The sequence below is a fragment of the Ziziphus jujuba genome, chromosome 6, assembly GCF_031755915.1.
Source record: "Ziziphus jujuba cultivar Dongzao chromosome 6, ASM3175591v1".
NCBI lineage: Eukaryota > Viridiplantae > Streptophyta > Magnoliopsida > Rosales > Rhamnaceae > Ziziphus > Ziziphus jujuba.
The window spans coordinates 6,188,752-6,210,785 of record NC_083384.1 but is presented as its reverse complement, the minus strand read 5'-3'; the positions used below and the strand labels follow the sequence as shown (position 1 = coordinate 6,210,785).

Sequence of the window (22,034 nt, the reverse complement as noted above, 5' to 3'; positions counted from 1 at the left end):
TAATATTTTAATATATTTTGACTTGAGTGAACAGTGTGTGCCACATGTCTCATTTTCAGCCAATCCCGTGAGTGAACAGTGTCACCCATGGGTGGCTTTTATTTGGGCAAAACGCTTGAGCCAGGGAAGGAGAGAGAAAGAGGGAAAGAGAGAGAGAAAGAGAGAGAGCTAGAGAGAGAAACCCACGCTTGAAGCCATTTCCGGCCACCAGAACAGTACACGCACCACCCTAGCTTGAAACCCACCTGAAAATCGACCGGCCAGCCAACAATCACGGCCAACCGACCGCCAACACGCCCGGATCGAGGCTTTTTTCGGCGGTGGCACTGATTACTTCAAACCCAGATTTCTCCTTATTCCGACCTATGTTTGCCTCACCGCTGGTTCCATTGAGTCACCCATTCCCTGATCTACCTTCCCACCAAAAATCAAGGCCAGTGGCCGCTGACGGTAGCGGATTCCGGTGACCATGGCGACTCATCGGGAAATCAACTTTCCGGCGAGTTTTCAGTTGCACCCCCCATCCTTTCCTACTGAACCCAAATCCGATGTCCACTTTCCTCAATTCTTAACGGATTGAGAGAATCAAGGACTTAAAATTCGTGATCTTTTCGATGAGATTCTGGCCACCACGGGTCTGATCTCTAGAAGGTAAGCCTCAATAAGTGATCCTCACTCCATAAGCTTCGTTTCGGTATATTACTCGTAAATTTTGGTTAACATTTGTGTTAAACCCCCGGGTACCGTGTATTGTTTACCCGAATAAAATATTAATTTATTTGAGTTGTGTAATATTGTTGTTTTAGGAGCACGTGTGCATCGTGGAATTGATCCCATGGAGGATCTTGGGTTAATTGTGTGCTCGAAGTGAGTGACCCACCTTCGAAATTAATTTTGGGAGTCAAATTAATTATATTGTGATATTTTAATATCTGAATGTTTTTATTTTATGTTAATTGTTAGATAAATTGTGAATTAAATTTTGATGCCCATATTTGAATAAATTGAAATATATGATTTTTGATAAATTATGGAAATCTAGATTTTATGACAATTTGATATTTAAAGGAATTGTAAAATTAATATTATTTGATTTATTACGGAATTTATTTGTGAATTTATTTTTATTAATAAAAAATGCATTTATATAAATTTATGCATTGTGGAAATTATTTTATGGTATTGAGGATTTGTGGAATTGAATTATATATGAAATTCATGTGGTTTTAATATTGTTTTTGGTATGATTTGATTTTAAAGATTTCAAGAAAAATATTGATTTAAGTTATGGTGCTCTCAAAATATATAATTATGCCCTTGGAATATTATTTGGTTGATTTTATGATTTGGGGAAAAAATTATTTGTATATTATTATCGGTGGATTTATGCTGAAAATATTAAGGAAAAATGTGGGAATGTGAGTTTGAAAAATGGTATAATTCGCACGGTAAATTTTGAAAAAAATTGCATATTTTAATAATAAATTTGGTTATTTGTTTTAGACGCACTCATACAGTACTAGTGTTCTGTACTGTATATGTGGATGAGCGAGCAGGTTATAATGTCTCCCGTGAGTTGCCATCGGACCGAGGGCAGGCAAGTTTGATATTGGCCATAAGCCGCCCCCCTCCATGGTCAGGATGACGGTTTAAGCAACGGCGCTGTCGGGACACCGAAGCGACCATATGCAAGTTTCTCTCTTTAACCTCCCGCCAGATGGTGCTCGGGATGCTGGGTATCGTAGGGCATCACTAGTATATAGTGTGGTGCTTCAAATATAATTTTCAGATATAAATTTGAAATCTTAAAGTTTTAAAGCAGCATTTAAATTAAATGTATTTAACTTGTTTTATTACCTATTTCCAACTAGTATTTTCTAAAATATAATTATTCCTATTTTATGTCATTTATTTTAAATTAATATTTTTAAAATGCATCTTGCCATAAAAATATTATATAGATTGGTTGAATATTTCAAAATGAAGATTATAGTATTTTTCTACCACTTATTTTACAGGATTGTTTGTAATTACTTAAATTAAATTTTTGATACTGTTTATTTTATTTTATTAAATCAAATTTTATGAATTATATATTGAATTTCTCTTTTATGTTATATTTCTTTAATGCAAGTATTCTAAATTTATTTCATTATATTTCATTCGTATTTGGATTATTTAATTATTTATTAAATTAATTATTCCTTGATTTGTGGGGTATAAAAGATTGGGTTTTACGAAAATATTTTAAAAGGGGAACATTTCCAATGGAGTGAACTGTAAGGGTTTTTGAGATAAAACATTGTTTCAAATATTTATTATAATTATTTATTTAATTGTTTGGTATTGATTAATCAAATTTCTTTTATTATTATATTATTAATATTATAATTGTACAGTAGATAGGGTCACTCACTGAGATGATTAGCATCTCATATTTCTAAATTCTGTTCCCCTAGGTACAAGGATTGGGAGACGTTGATCGTCCGGGGCCAGCCCGATGTCTCAGTTCATTGCCGAAAGTCTAAAAAACATTTCTTCCCTTTTTTCCTCTCATCTTGTATTGCTTCATCTGTCATTGTATTAGTTTCATATTTATTTGTATAATGCTCTGTATATTGTATTGGATACATTTTATTAAATACTGCATTAATTCCCTGTTATTATTTTGGAGTGCTATAAATTTGTGGAATTAAATTGTAGTAATGTGGGAGGAATAAGGAGATGTATATAGAAGTGTGTTTCCAGTGCAGGAAATTTATGGTAAGTCTAACCCTTAGGGGAGGTTCTGCCGGATTTTTCATTGGAGGGTCTGGTAGGATTTCCCTGGGATCAGGGCTTGTCTAGGGTTCCAGTGAAAAATTTTGGACGGGTCCTGACACCTGTTCTCTCAATTAAAAAAACAAATAAAAGATGTGCAAATTTTATAAAGAATAAAGGTGTACTTGAAAAACAGAAAAATAAACAACAATTTTCAATATTTTGCTTCGCATTTTTAAGAAATATTTTCAGTTTTTATTTATAGATGAAAACTAAAAAATTAGTCAAAGAAAAAAAAATGAAATTGAGAGAAAAGGCACGTTTTTGCCATTTTTTGAAAATTTTTGGTGCGTTTTAAAATTTTTACGTGCGCCTTTGAATCCCTTTTTTTTTTAAAACTACATCAAGTACACTATTTAATAGATATTAGATTTGGAAGCAATCTAAGAAAGACTTGAAGAGTGGGATATTTCGGGTTTCATTTTTCATTTGCTTATGTTGTCGTCGGCAGGGAAGCTGGATTTCTCTGTGTTGCATGATTTCTGGGTTTCTTCTTTCTTCGTCTCTATCATTTCGATGAGTTTCTTTTTTCTTTGTGGTTGGCAGAGACATGTGGTTGGTTGGTTTCTTTTTTTTTTTTTTTCATTGTAACCGCAGATTAGGTTCGTTGGATTTTATTAATCTTGCTTTTGTAACAATTTTGTTTGTGATATTGCTTGACATTGTTTTTGCTAAGTTCAACAAGTATTTTATGTTGAAGACCAACTTTATTCGAGATGGTCTGTTGTTTTAACTTCACCACAACATCGTACTTTTGTTGAAGAAGATGTTCTTGCAGATATTACGATGGCTCACAATCCATTTGTCGTATAGTTGCCAAGTATCTATGAAAATGACAATGATGATGAATGTAAGAGTGGCTATGTTTGTAATGACTGTAAGGGGATATGGATAAACAATATCTTCTAAATAAATTGGTACGTATATTTATTAACTTATGTTTTAAGGGTTTAGGTGAAATGCGCCTCGCCAAATCTTAAGAATGATGGTAATATTCTTTAATTTTTCATTTACTAAATTACAAATTTAATAATGATTAATATTTTATTTATTTTGCATAAGTGTTAATAACTTTTTTATTTTTTCCATATGCAGTGTGAGGGTATAATATCATCAACAAGAGGACGTTAACTTCCATCTCAATGAGTATGCATTCATGGAAGTTTAATTAATATTAAATTTGTTATGAAAAAATACAATAGTTTACAAATTATGTCAAAATATGTCAATGAGTTAATATTTAATTTATTTAATAATTAATTTGCCATGAAAAAATATGTATTTAAAATTTTTATATTCTAATTATTTTGGATAAAGCTAGTTTTAGTTTTTTTGTATTTTAATTATTTTTATATTTTTACTATTTTAATAATATTCACAAAATTAAAAATTAAAAAACGAATGGGCGACACATCAACAAGAAACAAGGTTGCCTAACATATTTGGCGACCTTTACATGCCTATCTTTAACAACTAACAAATCTAGCGATGCTTAAAACAGAGTTGCTAATATCATTTTTAGCAACTTTTCTAAAGATAAATAAAGAGTCGCTATAAGTAATGAAAACTACATTGCTAAAATCCTCCATGATCGCTAAAAAGGCGACTCTACTTATAAGTCGCTTGTAATATCTTTATTTAGCAACTCTACATGAAACAGTCGCTAGAAAATACGTTTCTATAAGTGGATTGAAATAATGAGTCACTAAAAGTTTATATGCGTCGCTAAAAACTTATATATAGGTAACTTATATAATGCGTCGCTAAAACAAATAAGTGTCGCTAAAAATCCAAATAAGGAGACTCTCATAAAGAGTCGCTAAAAGTCGATTTATGTCGCTAAAAACTCTAATTCGGTGACTCAAATAATGCATCGTTAAAAATGTATATTGTCGCTTAAAATGGAAATATAGGCGACTCTGATAATAAGTCACTAAAAGTCGATGGTTGTCGTTAAAAACTCTAATATCGGTGACTCACTTAATGCATCGCTAAAAGTAACATGTGTCGCTAAAAATTGACGTATAGACGACTCTCATAATAAGTCGCTAAATGTCTATTTAAGTCACTAAAAACTCAAGGATAGACGACTCTGATAATAAGGCGCTAAATTTCTTTGCATTTTGCGACAGGATGTTAGGGGACTTATTGGAATACGTCGTTGTTTATATTTTGTGACGCATTTATTGCGTCATTTATCAATGTGATTCTAGTATAAAATCATAATTTTCACTCAATATCAATTGATTGCTTTTTTTTGTTTTTTCAATCGAAAGAAAAATAAATTTTCTAAATTTATCAATTCAGAAACTATTTGACTTGGTTTAATTAATAAAATGCTATTACTAAATACATACTTATTTAAGGTTGTATTTTTAATCTTCATTTTTTTATTTAAGGAGAGATAAATAAAATCATCAAAATAATATTTATTTACTTGAACATATATAATATATTTAATGTATGTATAGATTTGTTGGGCACCAAATAGATAATAAATATTTATACAAAACCACATTGAAAAATTGAATTGAAAACCAAATGTTTGAAATTTTTTAAGAGAATAAAAACTAAAAAAAAATATAAAAGTGTTTATAATTTTTTCAGTAAATTATAAAAAAGTATTTTTGTCTAGTAAAGAAATAAATGAAGTAAAAATAAACTTTACCAAATCACATTTGATTTTAAGAAATAATTTATATGTATTTTAAAATGTTTGTCCTTTTAAAAATATCTGAAGGGATAAAGTACTTTCCCAACTCTATTTTCATGATTTTATGTGGACAAAATAATTTTTAAATAATTAACTATTTAAATTTTTTTTAGTATTTATTGCATAAGTGCTTCATAAACTATATATTATAGAATTTTGGATAAAAAGTTTGTTAGACATTAGCAAATTCACCAATAAAGTGCTGGTTAACTGCAACCCCAATGATTTTGTTTGGCCAAAAATCAAGAATGATGCTATAATCCTCGGACAATGAGTGGCCAAAGACCCCCAAAAAAAAAAGAAAGTCAATGACTATAAATTTGATATGACGACCTTATATTCATCATGCGCATTTACTATATAAAATTTGAAAAACTAGAACATTTTTTCATAATAAAAGAAAGACTAAATAATTGACTTTTTGTATTGCAATTGTGTAAACAGACGTTAGATCATGCTGCCTTTCTGATTCTTCACATGTATAAACAAACGATCTCCAATACTGTCTTATAAAGCATTCCAACTTCAAAGCTTTCGTCAAAGTTTTGAGAGTTTCAAAGCCTCAAAAAGCAAAAATGGCGTCCAACGTGTTTGGCATCCCCATTACGAACCAAACATTAGAGGCGATGCCGAAATATCAAGAGGAGATAACGGCAACAGACAGAGCTTACGAAGCTCTGATAATGAAAAGTGCAGACGACAAAGATGTGAACGCCTGGAAATTAGTTGAGAGCTTGAAGCCAAAATATAGTGCTGTTGTAGTCACCACGGCTTGCTTGATTTACAATGCATCAGGAAACAGATTAACATATGTTGGGTCCCATGATTGGCAAAGGCATATGGGGGATTCTCCATACCCATTGGTGCTCGAAACTGGTCAATGGGGTGCATTTCTTCACGTCCACAATATTCCATCGTTTACTGGATCCATCGGAGCCACCATATATCGTGGCGAGGATGAGAATGGAGATGCTTCTGACTGGATGTTGGCTTGGTACAATCCATGGGATAGAGCGCTCGACCACAACCGCGTAAGTAGCAATTTTTTTTTTTTTTTGAGAAGATGTGACAAATATTAAGAATTTTTATTTTATAAAAGATAATTTTTTTATTTTAAATAATGATTATTTATATAAATAAAATTTTCCGTGGAAAAATTGTAGACTTATAGCAGGACTATATAATCATACACCATGATCCTTTGGATAATTTTGTAGGTATGCACTGAGATTCGTGTAGCTGATCACTTCAAGGGAATTGATTGGAGCAGTATTTATAATTACAAGTTGAGCAAGTTTGATCAATATAGCAACGACATGTGGAATGAATGCTATTCAAGTGTGATTACCGGCTACTCCGATGTTATAGATGTGAACACGGCCAATAGGATTTGTCCTATATTTGAGGGAATAATGACTCTTAAAAACGCTTGGATACGGTGAAACATTAAAGAAGGAAAATAATGCTACTTAATTGGGATCGCAGTTTATGCGTGGTAGCACTTATATTTTAGAAAATATGAACTCTGAAAAATGAGTGAATAATGTATTATCTTTTCTTTCTTTTATTTAAAAAAAAAAAACTATATATGTAATTTAAGGAATAAGGTTTTATAGAAATCAGACTGAAATAAAACCTTTTATTTCTTGGGTTATTTTGTCTTTTATTTATTTTCACTTATTGTTTAAATAAAATGTTATATTCATGGGAGACTGATTATTTCATTTTAATCTATAAATTAACTAATTTAGTTTAATTAAATACATCGTTGGATCACATCCATACATCATATAAAATAACTTGTTATACTAAACTTAAAATTTTCTATATGTCATGAAATATTTAAGATCTTCCATAGATAATGTCTACATCACATATATAAGTTTATATTACTTGAATAATAATTAAACGTTTCAAACTTCGGCTGTACTAAGGGTTAAATGTTACAACACTAGATTGAGGGAATATATATATATATATATATATTCTTTTAAACGTAAGTTCGGATATTGATCATAAAGAAATTTTACATTATAGAATGCGGGAAATGTATCGTACTTTGAGGGGTTATTTGTAACTACTCGATAGTTTATCAAATATATGTGTTTTGCTCTGATCCTTAGCCTTTCTTTTTCCATCGAATGAATTAATGACAAATTACTGTTATTATATAGATTAGATTGTATTGAGTTGGGTCTATTAGCTCATGCATACTTTTTGTCATACTAAACACATGATTGTTTGTTATGACAAAAAGTATTAGAAGGATCCAGAGTCCTTAGACCGTCTAATATGGCGTGCCAAATACGACCTTTAGGCATCATAAGTTTTGAATTTGATTTCGATGTTCATTGTTCTGCAGGCAATATTGAGACAATTGGGAAATAATGATGCTGTTATGGTTGATGAAGCTGAAATTTTGTGCCACCAACAACTTCAAAATTTGTACATCTCTATAAGGGAAGCTAAGGTGTAGTTCCTAAGCTTTATGATGTTAGATTGTTAGTTAATATTAACTATGTTTCAGCATTTTTAATCTTTAGGAGTATTTTTGCAATGTACCATCAGGTAGCATGGAACAATGGTTATTTTGACTAAATTCTAATTATAGATAATGCTGTGCAGCACTTTCAGTGGAGTATTGTACGTGGAGTTGAAAGATTTCTTTCTACAAGCTGCAAGCAAATGGAGATAGGTGAGACTAGTTATCTTGTCTGCTTAATGTGTTCCTTTGTTGGGTAGTGAAATTAGATAGAGGAAGAGGGAAGATAAGGGAAGGAAAGTACTCTGGATTCAACTTGTATATGTTTATTAATCCTAAAACAACTTAAATATAAGCATAATAACAATTGAACATAAAACTAGGAAAACACAACTCCACCTTCCTAGTGGCTAACAATCCGGAAATAATGATAACAAAATATTAAAACAAATTAACCAACAAAGACTAAGTCCAAAGACCAAGTCTTCCCTGGACACCATACAGACAATTCCTACATGAACCTTGCATGGAACATGTACATAACATCCTTTTACAAGGCTAGCATATAAGTTCCACCTTAAATAATTTATTGAGGAAGCGGGCTGAAGATTGCTGTACATATGAATCTGAGAATCAGAGCACTCACGCTCCTCTTGCAAGAGCGTCTATCAACTTTGGCACCTCACATAATGCAATTGAAAAGGAGAGGGAAGATCTTCTTAAGATCCTTAATGATCAGGTAATTTCTTTGCTAAACTATTCATGCGAAACATTTTGGCAATCTCATGGCATCATCCTTGAAAAACACACAGCACTTGAATGTGTTTCAGTTTTAGATTTTTGCGGACAAAAATGCAAAAATTTGCTTTTGGCATTTCTGAAAGAGGGCACTTCTTAGATTTGTTTATGTGTTGGACTTGAGCTTTTAGAGTGGAGATCCTTGGTTTCAAGGTTGGGCAGGGAAACTCTAAAAAGAAGAGTTTATGTTTTGTTGACAGGTTATGAGATGAAAAGACAATTTTTATGCCTATTAGGTTGTAGGAACGGAGACTTATTACTTATGTTTGATGTTTGTGTGGCTACATTTTCTATTCGTATCCGGCTACATTTTTTTGTCATTAAAGATGCTACGATGGAGGGATATGAAGTAGGATTCTCTCAGTTTAGTTTTGTGTTTTGCTTGTGAAACAATCCCAATATTATAATTGGTGTTATATATCGTCAGGAGGTGTACCACCTCAAATAATTTGTTGTGTTATTCCTTTTTACTTCTTTGTGGGTTTTGCAAAAGTTAATGATCCGTAACAACTTCTATGAAATGTTACATTTGTGATGGACTACTTCTATCAAAAGCTATTTGTATTGAGTGCAGAGGACATTAGTGATTTTAACCATGCTTAGAGCTCTTTTGTTCTCTAACTATAATAAGGAATGTATTCGAAGTACTTGAAAAACTTGTTTAGTACAAGGAATAAGAAATGAGTGTAGGAATATTTTATTATTGTCTACTAAAATTTTAAGGTTCATCTTCTCTGTTTCTTTTTATGTTTGTAATTAGGCCACAAGTTTTAAATATGTACGTTTGTGAGTCATTACGGACACAAATAAATGGAGCTCCTTTGGAAAATGCTGGTCACTTGGCTTACTGTTATGATAAACTCCGTCAGGATGTGGAGGCTCAGGTAATTACTAATCTCAAGTTTAGGAGTAAACACTGGTGTAGAAAACTGCATATTTATAGTGAATATCTTCTTATCAGGTTACAGACGTTTTGAGGCGTCGACCAAAAACTAGGGATTTTTCTATGTCTTGTGAGAGTTCTGTGAAGCTTCAGAGTGCAAAAGCAAAACTTGCTGACCTTAAATCTTTTACTGTGGCACTTGGCAAAGAAGCGACTGCTGTTATGTTGTCAGTTGAGGATCAGCAGTAGTAGATGACCTTTCATAGGCTTCTTACAATGGTAACTTTTTTTACTCTCTATCCTAACAGAAGAACGAAGGCAAACAGAGTGCACGTAAAAGATACTATTCATTAAGTTGAGTAATGGTATATATACATCATAAGCCTAACAACCAGGTATACATATATAAAGAACACATATCCTAGTAAGACACGTATATACAGCACGAGATAATAACAAAACAAATAAATACAAATAAATAATAAATATAGATAGATATTCACTCATGTACCCCCCTCAAGCAAGTGGGTCTGGGAAGAACACATAGCTTGGAACATAGAAGCTGAAAGCCGGAACTAGACAGTGGCTTAGGTTAAACATCAGCAATTTGATCATGAATGGAAACATGAGCAACACGAAGGGAGCCAGCAGTCACATGATCATGAACAAAATGGAAGTCAATTAGCACATGCTTCATTCACGAATGCAACTTAGGATTGGCACAAACATACATCGTGCTTAAATTATCACAATACACAATAGGAGTGACAAGAGGAGTAGCATTCAATTCCTTCAAAAGAGAAAGTAACCAACATAATTCAGAAGTAATGTGGGCGATAGAGCAATACTCCGCTTCGGTAGAGGATCAAGAGATGGATTTCTGCTTGCGAGAAGTCCAGGAAATGGGATTGTGGCCGAGGAAGATAACATAAGCAAAAGTGAAGGTGCTGTCATCACGATTTCCAGCACAGTCAGCGTCAGAAAATGCCTGGAGATTAAGAGGAGAATTCTGACACAAGAAGAGCCCAAGAGAATGAGTGCCTTTGAGATACCAAAGAAGATGTTTAAGGGCTGACTCATTAACATGTTGGGTCCCATGATTGGGAAGGGCATATTGGGGATTCTTTATAGCAGCGCCACGTTGAATGGATGCTGCTATCCGCTGTGATAACTGGCTAGTCAGATCTTATAGATGTGAACGCTACCGATAGGACTAGGAATAGTCCTGTTTCTGAGAGAATAATGATTTTTCTCCTATTTTTGAGGGAATAATGTCTGCCAAAAATGCATGGAGTGAAAATGAGGAATGGCATATGTTACTCAATTGGGATCACAATTGATATATGGTAGTATTTGTATTCGAGAAAATATGAACTTGAAAAATGAGTGAATTGATAAACTGGATTCTAGATATATATATATATATATATGTTTTTATTTTAAAGTATAAGGTTTTTTTGAAAACCATGACTGGAACAGAATCTTTTATTTTTATTATTATTATTCTTCCGGTCAGGAATTATTTTCACTTTATTGTTTAAATAAAATATTATATTATTGGAGACAAGAAGAGAAGATCTGAATGGCTTGATAGCGAACAATGCTAATTGGTACCAACGCTTCACACAAACATTTTCTTGTATTTGAGGGAATAATGACCCTTGAAAATGCATGGACACAATGAAATAACAAGTAATGAAATAATGCTACTAATTGGGACCACGCACTGGTATTTTAGGAAATAAGAACTCTAGAAAATGAATGAATAAACTAGATATGGTAGCATTTGTATTTTCAACAAATTTGAAAATCATAGACAGATAATGTCTATATTTAATCTATGCAAGTTTATATTATTTGAATAATTATTATTAAACATTTCAGCTCTTTGAAATAGTTTAATTGACAATTATTATTGATAATAATTTTCGAAAATCTTTTATCCCAGGTAACTTTATGCATATAGTGAATTTCCAAACTTAGAGAGAGATTGACATAATTATTTGCTTTATGTATTCATCAAACACGTTTGGAGAGACACTAAAATTAATGAAAAATTAGCTAGATTATTTTTCCACAGCAAATATTAAGGAATGAAATAATATTACTAATTGATATCACTATTTATCTACGATAGCACTTTTATTTTAGAAAATATGAACTCATGTGCGGATAATGTCTTTATTTAATTTATACAAGTTTATATTAATGGAATAATTATCAAACTGTCATTTAACAATTATCACTGATGCTGATAATTTCAGATCCTAGGCTGGGGACCTCAGACTAAAATCCCTTGTCCCCAATTTATTAAAAAAATTTAAAAGTTTATTAAACGTTTCAAACTTGGACGTTGTGGTAACTGATGCATAACATATAATGAATTTTAAAACTTAGAGAGAGAGGCTGTCCCTAATTATTATGTATTCATCAAACGCATTCGAAGTGACACTACAATTAATGAAAAATTAGCTCGATTATTTTTTCCACATAAATAAAGATCAATAACGATTTTGTTGTTCGTTTTGACTTCGTTATTCATGGGGACAAAATAAATAATATGACAAAGGAGGGCAGACATGGAAAGAACAAAATGAATAGACAGATTAATATCACCAAAAAATCTCCATGACAAAATACATTATATGACGACGGAGGGCAAACATGGAAAGAATAAAATGAATAGACAAGTTAACATCACCAAAAAGTCTCCATGTAATCGGAATATATGGAGCAAAGGTGAAAGAGGGGGCAGTATATGGAATAAATTAAGGTCGATCGATCGCATACTTGAAAAACGGAAAGTTGTTGGCATTATTATATGGGCAGGCAGGTGGTGAAGTCATGAAGACGAGTGACAAAGGTAAAATAGACAAATGGAAGGCTACGATCACCATGGAATAACTACCATGCGTAATGAAAGAGGATATATATGTATACAAGGAAAGTTAACCAGGGAACAAAGAAAAAGATCAATCTTCAGTGTCAAAACAGTTATTGTGAAAACAGACATTATATATGCCCGTGCCACATATAATGTGTATGTATACAAACACTACAAATTATTTCCATTGACAAAGCATAATTCCCAACTAACTTTGATAAAATTATAACTTTCAAAGCTTTTGGAATTTCTCAAAGCTTGGGAAAAAAACAATGGCGTTGAACGTGTTCGGCTAACCCATTAGGAACCAAACATTAAGATGAGGAGGTCATAACGGCAGTAGACAGAGCTTATGAAGCCCTGATGATGAAAGATGCAGACAACAAGGCTGAGAACGCTCGGCAATTTGTTGAGGGCTTGAAGCCAAAATACGGTGCTGCGCTATCTCCACACTTTACTTCATCTACAATGCAACTGGAAACAGATTAACATTTGTTGGGTACCATGATTGGGAAGGGCATATTGGGGATTCTCCATACCCATTGCTGCTCGAAAATGGTCAATGGGGTGCATTTCTTCACGTTCAGGAGTCTCGATAATCATGGATCATTTGCAGCTACCATATATCGCGGTCAGGATGAGAATGGAGATGCTTTTGACTGGGTATTGTCTTCGTACAATCCACGGAACGACACCAGGAACGGCAACAACGACGTAAGTAAATCTAATTTTTAAAAATTCGTATTGATGTGATAAATACTAAAAGTTTTTTATTTTCCAATATAAGTTTTTAGTTTTAAATCATATTAATTTAAATGACTGTGTTGAATGTGAATGTATTTTTGGATCTTTTATATATACAATTACATAGCATGATCCTTATATAATTTGTAGGTTTATACTGAGATTCGTAAAGCTGATCAGTTTAAGGGACTTAATTGGAGTAGTATCCATGATAACGTGTGGAGAAAGTTGACAAATGCTGATCATCACTATAGCAGTGCCACTTTGAATGGATGCTACTCAACTATGATAACTGGCTACTCAAATGTTATAGACTCTGACAATAGGATTTCTCTTATTTTTGAGGGAATAATGACTCTAAAAAATGCATGGATACAATGAACATGGGGAATGATATATGCACATACTCAATTGGAATTTCAATTGATGTAAAGTAGCATCTGTATTTAAGAAAATATGAACTCTGATAATTGATTGAATAAACTATACATTCTAGATAAGTATTTAAAAATAAAAAAAAATAAAAACATTTTATATGTATTTTAAGGAATAACATTTTTAGAAACCATGAATGACATAGAATTTTTTTTTTTTTTTTGGTCAAGGAAAAACAGAACCTTTTATTGCTTTGGTCCTTTTGTCTTTCGTTTATTTTCATTTTACTGTTTAAATAAAATATTATATTATTGGAGACAAAGAGCAGAAGATTTGGACTGTTTGATAACAGACAATATAACACCCCGTCCCCAAGTACATCGGAATTTTCTCAAATTTGACCGAGGGTGATCGTTGACCGTTGATTTTGACTGTTGACCATTGACCAAAAGGTCAAAAATTGACTTTTTGACTCGGATGGAATTCTAGGTTGACTGAGGTACCTTTACGAAGTACACATCGGCACGAGTTCTTAGACTAGTAGCACGTCAAAAACGGAGCTACAGTTTGAAAGTGATGGGCAAAACAAGTCGAGATTCACACTGTCCAAAAGGTGCCGGAAGTTGACTTTTTATAGTTGTAGAATTTTGTTTTGACTTTCATATGGTTGTAAAGTACTCGTCGAAGTACTCGTCGATACGAGTTCATAGACTAGTGGCACGTTTAAATTGGACATCTGGTTAAAAAGTTATGGACATGTGAAGTTTTCCAAATACCGTAATATTTTATTATATCTGGCTTAAATGCATAGTGACGCCACATGTCGACATCTGAAAGGTCCACATGGGTGAACAGTATCACCCACGGTGGCTTTTATTTGGCAAAACGATGAGGGAGGAGAGAGAAACAGAGAGAAGGAGAGAGAAAATCGCCGGCCACCGGAGTTGCAAAATTTTCCGACCGATTCTTGCCATACGCGCCTGCCAGACAAGAGTGCCTCTCCATTCTCGGCCAAACCCCAAAGTTTCATGGCCAACTGACCAGCGACGCGCCCGGATCGGGGCTTTTTCCGGTGGCGACGCCGATTCCTTCAACCGCCGAGATCTCCACATTCCGGCCTCCATTATTGTCGCCGCCGATACCGTTGAGACCCTCTCCCTTCGATCCATAAAACTCCCAAAAATCTCAGCCACCATGTCAGGACCCATCCAGAATTCCTCCCCGAAACCCTAGACAAGCCCTTATCCCAGGGAAATACCACCGAACCTTCCAACGGAAAATCCGGCAACACCTCCCCTAAGGGTAGGACTTACCAAAAATTTCCTGCACTGAAAATACACTTCTATAAACGTCCCCTTATTCCTCCCACGTTACTACAATTTGTTTCCACAAATTTACAACACTTCAAAGAAATAACAGCAACTCAGTGCATAAATAATAACTACACGTCCAATACAGTATACAGAGCATTATATAATAAATGTGGAATTTATACAATGATAGATAAAGAAGCAATACAAGATGAAGAGGAAAAGGGAAGAAATACTTCTTGGACTTTCCGCAATGAACTGAGACGTCGGGCTCGCCCCGGACGATCAACGTCTCCCAACCCGGACCTAAGGGAACGGAATTTAAAAATGTAACACCCCGTCCCAAATCGCATCGGAATCCGTGCACGTTGACCGAGGTTGACCGTTGACCGAGCGGGTCAAAAGTTGACTTTTTGCTCCGGTTGGAATTTCTAGTTGACCAGGGTACCGTGGCGAAGTGCATGATACCCCGCGTTCATAGACTAGTAACACGTCGAAAACGGAGCTACGGTTTGAAAGTTATGGGCAAAACAAGTTGAGGTGCAAACAGTCCAAAAGGTGCCGGGAGTTGACTTTTTCTTGTGGTGTAATTTTGTTTTGACTCTTATATGGTTGTAAAGTACTCGTCGATACGAGTTCATAGACTAGCAGCACACTTGAATCGGACGTTTGGCTAAAAAGTTATGGGTGTTTGAAATTCGCCGGATACCGTATTATTTTATTATATCTGGCTTAAGTGCACAGTGATGCCACGTGTCAGCTTTTGATTGGTCCACGTGGAATGAACAGTGTCACACGGTGGCTTTTATTTGACAAAAATCTCGGGGAAGAGAGAGAAAAAGAGAGAGGAGAGAGAAAGAGAGAGAGTCCGATCGGCCACCGGAGATTTTCAAATTTTCCGGCCGATTCACTGTACACGTGCCGGCCAGCAAGAAGCGCCTCCCCATTTCCGGCAAAACCCCAAAATGTCACAGCCATTGGCCACCGGACGCGCCCGGATCGAGGCGGCGAAGATCGGCGGTGATTTTTCCCACCGCCGATTGACCCATTTCCGGCCATTTTCTGGCCACACGCGCCATCTAGCCATCACCACCTCCTCAAGTCCGGCCGACCCACCAAATTTCACGGCCACCGGACCACCGACGCGCCGGGATCGGAGCTTTTTCCGGCGGGGGACCAGAATTCTTCAAACCGCGATTTCTCCGCCGTCCGGCCTCTATTTGCCTCACCGCCGGTCCCGTTGGATTGCTCTCCCCTCGATCTACAAATCTACAAAAAATCTGGCTACGGTTGCCCGTGACCGTGGCGGCTCACCGGAAGTTACTGTTCGGGCGAGTACCAAGTCTCACTGCCGGCTCCTGTCCACTGTGTTCGATCTCCTAAACTCGAATCCGGCATCCGTTTCCGCCAATTCAAGACGGTTTGGGAGAATTAAGGAGCCGAAACCCGAAAAGTTTTCCGGCGAGATTCCGACCACCTCGGGTCCGATCACCGGAAATTAAGACCGAATCCGTGAGCCTCATGACTCGAGCTTCGATTCGGTATATAACTCGTAACTTTTAGTTATCGTTTGGTGTTCGCTCCCCGAGTACCCATTTGGGAATTACCCGAATAAAATATTAATATTTTTGGTTGGTACACTGTGGTTGTTTAGGTGCGCGTACGAGTGGTGGAGTTGATCCTGCGGAGGATCTTAGTTGATTTACGCGCTCAAGGTGAGTGACCCACCTTAAAAAAAATTATTTTGGGCAATTAATTATGTTTAATTGGTATTTAAATTATGCTCATGTGGTGCGATTTAATTATGAATTTTATTGTGGTTTAATTTATTTATTATGCATGAGCAAAGTGTATTTCGGTAGTATTTGTACGTGGTTTTAAGTATTATTTTTCGGGCATAATTGGGTTAAATATTTTACGAAAATATTTGTTTAAATTTTATAAATTATGCCCATGGTATTTTTATTGTTGAACCTCGTACTTCGAAAAAATTGTGGTTTATGTGTTATCGATGTTTCGTACCGATTTGTTAAATAAAAATATGTGGGATGGTAAGTGTGAGAATTTAATGTATTTTCCACGGTAATTTTGGAAAACGGTACGGTTGGTTAATAATGATTATTTTAGACGCACTCATACAATATTGGTGTTCTGGTGTATGGACACGTGGTAGCGCGCAAGTATTATGTGGTTTAGCACGCAGGTATTATTTCTCCCGTTGTTGCCATTGGACCGTGGGCAGGCAAGTTTGTTATTGGCCACAGTCGCCCCCCTCCTTGGCTGGGATGATGGTTTCAGCAGCGGTACTGTCGGGACGCCGAAGTGCCGTTTGCAAGTACTGTCTGAAATGTACTCTTTCATTTCAGTGTATTATTTCTTTCATCCTTGTTGTATTTCTGTTGATTAGCACTTCTTAAAGCTCTGTATACTATTGGGACACTTATGTTTTATGTATGCACTGGACTATTGCTATTGTTGAGAAGTGCTGAAATTTGTGGAACAACTTGTAGTTTTGTGGGAGGAATAAGGGGGTGTTTATAGAAGTGTGTTTTCAGTGCAGGTAATTTGTGGTAAGTCCATCCCTTAGGGGAGGTTCTGCTGGATTTTCCATTGGAGGATCTGGTAGGGTTTCCCTAGGATCAAGGCTTATTTAAGGTTCCGGTGAGGAATTTTGGACGGGTCCTGACAAAAAACGTGAGATGCTAATCATCTCAGTGACTGACCCTATCTACTGAACACCTTTAATAGTAATAATATAGCAATGAAAGGAATTTAATTAATATCAACAATTAAATAAATAAATAATAATAACAATTGAAGTAATATTTTCTCTCAAAACCCTCACTATTCATTCCGTTGGAAATGTTCCCCTTTTAAAACATTTTCACAAAACCCGATATTCGTACCTCCCGAAAACCAAGGGATCAATTAACTTAATAAACAACAAATAAATAAATACCCCAAATATAAATAAAATGTAATAAATTATAATAAATAATTTTTGAACACTTTGGGGTTTGAATTTTCTATCCGAAAAATTTGTACTTGACGCACCACACCATATACCAGTGATGCCCTTCGATACCCAGCGTCCCGAGCACCGACTGGCAGGGAGATTAAAGAGAGAAACTTGCAAACGGCACTTTGGCGTCCCGACAGTACCGCTGCTGAAACCATCATCTCGGCCAAGGAGGGGGGCGGCTATGTGCACCATATCAAACCTGCCTGCCCACGGTCCAATGGCAACTCAAGGGAGACATAATACTTGCGCGCTAACCATATACATACACCAGAACACCAATACTGTATGAGTGCGTCTAAAATAATTATTAAATCAACCGTACCGTTCTTTCCAAAATTACCGTGGGAAATATACCAATTTTCACATTTACCATCCCACCTATTTTCATTTAACAACCCGGTACGAAAACATTGATAACGAATAAACAAATAATTTTTCTCGTAACACGAGGTTCTACAAGTAAAATACTGTGGTCATAATTATAAAAATTAAACCACCAATTTAAACAAATAATTTTCTTAAAATATTCAAACCAATTATGCCCAAAAATAATATAAAATCCAGACACAATTAATTACTGAAAATATTTGCTCATGTGTAATAAATACCATTTAATCACAATAAAATAATAATCGAGAATTTCTTAATGACCTCAAAATTCCGTTTAGCACCAATGGGTAAATATATATATAAAATAATATTTTTTCCCGATTATATTTAAAATACGCCACATGAGCATAAATTCCAGATATCAAATTAACACAACATAAATATAATTAATTGCCCAAAATAGTTTTCAAGGTGGGTCACTCACCTGGAGCACGCAATTAACCTAAGATCCTCCATGGGATCAATTCCACGACTCACCCGTGCTCCTAGAACACAATTCACACACAGTCAAATAAATTAATATTTTATTCGGGTAAATAATATCCAGTACCCAGGGGGTCTAACACAAACGTTAACCAAAATTGTCGAATAATATACCGAATCGAAGCTTGTGGAACGAGGATCGCATTACCGATCTCCATTGACCCTAATTTCGCCGGTGGTGGCCGGAATTTGGCCGGAAAGATTCGGCCGGTTTGATCTCTTCGTATCTTGCAAATCGACGGGAGTTGAGTTAATTGGAGCTCAGAATCGGAATCAGAGGGTCCAAATTAAGGGAAAAGGACCGAGAACCCGGTCAGAAACGGCAAGAATCCGGTGACCGAACGAGTTGCTGCCGCCGGCTTCCATGGAGGTTTCCCTGCGCATCGATAGCTTCCCCGGTGACCTGAGCACACTTCGACGAAGCTCGCATGATGGGCTGCCGGTTGGTGTGGTCAGTGCAGCCTGGGTGCGCCGGAGCACGGCGGATTCGGCCGGAGAGAGAGGGATGGCTGCCGCCGCTTCCACCGCCCAATCTGGGCGCGTCGCCAGCCGACCGACCGCCAAATTTGGTTGGTGAGCTCGCCGGCGGCTGGGCTAAGTCTATGGCCGGCACGTCTGGGCAATGGGTGGCCGGAATTGGTGAAGGCCGGTGGACCTGAGGGAGAGAAGAAAAGAAAAGAGAAGAAGAAGAAAGAAAAAGAAATTCCTCCCGTGTCCCTGCCCCTTTTTCCCCACATGGGGAGAAGAAAAGAAAAAGAAAAAGAAAAAGGAAAATAAAATAAAATAAAAATAATTAAATAATATTAAAAATAATATTATTACATAAAATAACAATAAAATAATTTGGTAATAAGCATGGTTGACATGTGGCATCTCAACATGGTGACACATGGTCACATTTAATAAGTCACACATGGCACAATATTACACGTTTAAAAATAATATTAAAATAATACAATATTGGAAAAACTCTACAGATCCATAACTTTCAAACCACATGTCCAAATCGGACGTGCCGCTAGTCTACGAACTCGTACCGACAAGTACTTCACAACCATGCATGAGTCAAAGCTCAACTTTGCATGAACAAAAAGTCAACTTTTGACCCCTTCGGTCAACTGTCAAAGTCAAAGTCAACGGTCAACGGTCAAAATTGGAAAACTTCCGTTGTACTTTGGGGTGGGATGTTACACACCAGCCAACGCATGTGCCACCGGCGGCGACGGTTTCCGGTGACCGCGACGGCTCACCCGAGAAATCCCTATTCCGGCGAGTACCGAGTCCCTCTCCACTAATTCCGACCCCCTGAATCCAAATCCGGTGTCATTTTCCTCCAATTCGTGACGGTTTGAGAGAATCGAAGAGTTGAATCCCGAAAGTTTTTCGGCGAGATTCCGGCCACCTCGGATCCGATCTCCGGGAAGTAAGACCGGATTCGTAATCCTCGTCACTCAACCTTCAATTCGGTATAGTACTCGTCATTTTTTGTTGTCATTTGTGTTCGCTCCCCGGGTACCCATTTGGGTGTTACCCGATTAAAATATTAATATATTTGGTTTGATGTATTGTGGATGTTTTAGGTACACGTGTGGGTAGTGGAGTTGATCCTACAGAGGATCTTGATTGATATACATGCTTAAGGTGAGTGACCCACCTTGAAAACTATTTTGGGGTGATTAATTATATTTATTTGGTGTTAAATTGATATCTAGAATTATGCTGATGTGGTGGAAATATAAATATAATTGTGGAAAAATATTATTTTATAAGTACGTATATGTTTATTGCTGCTAAATGAAAATTTGGTTTATTAATGGATTTTTTATCATTATTGTGATTTAATTGTATTTATTACACATGAGCAAGGTATTTTCATTAATTAATTGTGTCTGGATTTTTTTTATATTATTGTTTGGGCATAATTGGTTTAAATATTTTAAGAAAAATATTTGTTTAAATTGGTGGTTTCAAATTTGATAATTATGCCCGTGGAATATTATTTGATGGACTTTATGATATGAGAAAAATTATTGGTATATTGTTATCGATGGTTTTGTACCGGAAATGTTAAAGGAAAATGTGGGATGGTAAATTTGAAAAATGGTATAATTCCCACGGTGATTTTTGGAAAATCGGTACGGTAATAAAAATTTAATAATTGGTTTTAGACGCACTCATACAGTATTGGTGTTCTGGCCGTATATGTGGATTAGCGCGTAAGTTATTATGTCAGGACCCGTCCAAGATTCCTCCCCGGAACCCTAGACAAACCCTGATTTCAGGGAAATACCACTGAACTTTCCAACGGAAAATCCGGCAGCACCTCCCCTAAGGGTAGGATTAACCAAAAATTACCTGCACTAAAAACACACTTCTATGTTCATCCCCTTATTCCTCCCACAATACTACAAATTGATTCCACAAATTTACAGCACTTCAAAGAATAACAGCAACCCAGTGCATAAATAATAACTACACGTCCAATACAGTATATAGAGCATTATACAAATAAATGTGGAATTTATACAATGACTGATAAAGAAGTAATACAGGATGGAGAGGAAAAGGGAAGAAATACTTCTTGGACTTTCGGCAACGAACTGACACGTCGGGCTTGCCCCGGACGATCAACGTATCCCAACCTGGACCTAGGGGAACGGAATTTAAAAATTATGAGATGCTAATCATCTCAGTGAGTGACCCTATCTACTGTACACCTTTAATATTAATAGTATACCAAATAAAGGGATTTAATTAATCAATACCGAACAATTAAATAAATAAATAAATAAATGTTTGAAGGTAACACTTTCTCTCAAAACCCTCACTATTCGCTCCATTGGAAATGTTCCCCTTTTAAAACATTTTCGCAAAACCCGACATTCGTATTTCCCGAAAACCAAGGGATCAAATAATTTAATAAACAAAAAATAAATAAATATCCCAAATATAATTAAAATGTAATAAATTATAGTAAATAATTTTTGAACTCTTTGGGGTTTGAAATTTCTATCCGAAAAATTTACACTTGACGCACCACACCATATACCAGTAATGCCCTCCGATACCCAGCGTCCTGAGCACCGACTGGCGGGGAGATTAAAAAGAGAAACTTGCAAACGGCACTTCG

At 35.6% G+C, this 22,034-nt stretch overlaps 1 pseudogene; it reads left to right on the top strand.

Moving 5' to 3' along the window:
* The first annotated feature begins 6,108 nt into the window (after positions 1–6,108).
* LOC125418930 (SH3 domain-containing protein 1-like) overlaps positions 6,109–22,034 on the top strand; it is a 166,584-nt pseudogene continuing 150,658 nt past the window's right edge.